This window comes from Schistocerca serialis, chromosome 5 (assembly GCF_023864345.2).
Source record: "Schistocerca serialis cubense isolate TAMUIC-IGC-003099 chromosome 5, iqSchSeri2.2, whole genome shotgun sequence".
Lineage (NCBI taxonomy): Eukaryota > Metazoa > Arthropoda > Insecta > Orthoptera > Acrididae > Schistocerca > Schistocerca serialis.
The window spans coordinates 47,342,931-47,344,204 of record NC_064642.1 but is presented as its reverse complement, the minus strand read 5'-3'; the positions used below and the strand labels follow the sequence as shown (position 1 = coordinate 47,344,204).

Here is a 1,274-nt window from a genome sequence, read left to right as displayed (position 1 = left end):
GACATACCAACTACAGCCGATGATATGCAAAGACGTACCACTGGTGCCTGCACGGACATCCCCACTCCAATGCTAGCATGTGTATAGCAGTCGTTCCATACCAGACTGAAAGCGTGTATTGCCACTGCTGGTGGTCATTTTCAACAGAATCAGTGATGGTCAGTTGTTTCGTTATTGGTCACAATCCATATAACTAGTGTATTCACTTGTGTTGTTCTTTAGTATGTGTTGGTACAGGAATTGTGCAAGTACATTGTGGGAACTTTTCTAAATACGGTATCTCGTAAACCACCCACACAAGGATCCTACAACAAACAGTACTGACATCTTACGTTACCCTACTTTTACTTTGTTAATGTCAGTAGGCATTGTTATACTAAAAACTAGCACAAAGAAACAATTTCTATGTGTTATTACAATCTGTGTTTGACTTTTAATACAAGCTCCTGACTATCAATCCATTCTGCGGAAACTGCACATCAGTAGCAGTTCTAGGTGCTCATCCTAAATATATATATATATATGTGTGTATTTAGTACTATTGTGAAAATTTGGGCATAATAATATCGTTAATAACCACAAAATTCGAAGCAAAACGGGTAGTTATCAGCATATTCCTGAGTCAAGTAAACTAAACTCCGTCCGAACATATCCCGGAAGACACTAATTGTACCGACGGACCGCCGTGTCATCTTCAGCCTACAGGCGTCACTGGATGCGGACATGGAGAGGTGTGTGGTGTGCACACCGCTCTGCCGGCCGTTCTCAGGTTTCGTGTCTGGAGGCGCTACTTCTCAGTCACGTAGCTCCTCCATTGGCCTCATAAGGGCTGAGTGCACCTCGCACCCCGCTTGCCAACAGCGCTCGGCAGACCAGACGGTCACCCATCCAACTGCTAACCAAGCCCGACAGCGCTTAACTTCGGTGATCTGACGGGAACTGGTGTTAGCACTGCGGCAAGGGCGTTGGACCATATTCTTAAGTAACGAATGGGATATAAAACAAAGACACAGTATGAACTTCATTCACTGACTGCTTATGATCCCTCTAACTTCTTAGAAACCGAAACAGTACAGCACGATTATTTCAAGAAACCTCCAGAATCATTAAGAGTACAGAGTGATACTGAGAACGAAAGTAATGTAACGCATCACTGTCAACAGAATGCTTGTCCGCGGCAAGCATGTGGAGGAGAATCCGGGTTTCAGAATGAACAGAATAGTGTCACAGACATTCTGAAGCCTCGTCATTAGTTCAATCAAATAAACATATTT

General features: G+C 43.6%; 1 pseudogene; it reads right to left on the bottom strand.

Annotated features, from left to right (window-relative positions):
* Nucleotides 1-852: 852 nt before the first annotated feature.
* Nucleotides 853-970, bottom strand: LOC126482764 (5S ribosomal RNA; annotated as a pseudogene).
* Between the last annotated feature and the right edge of the window lie 304 nt (nucleotides 971-1,274).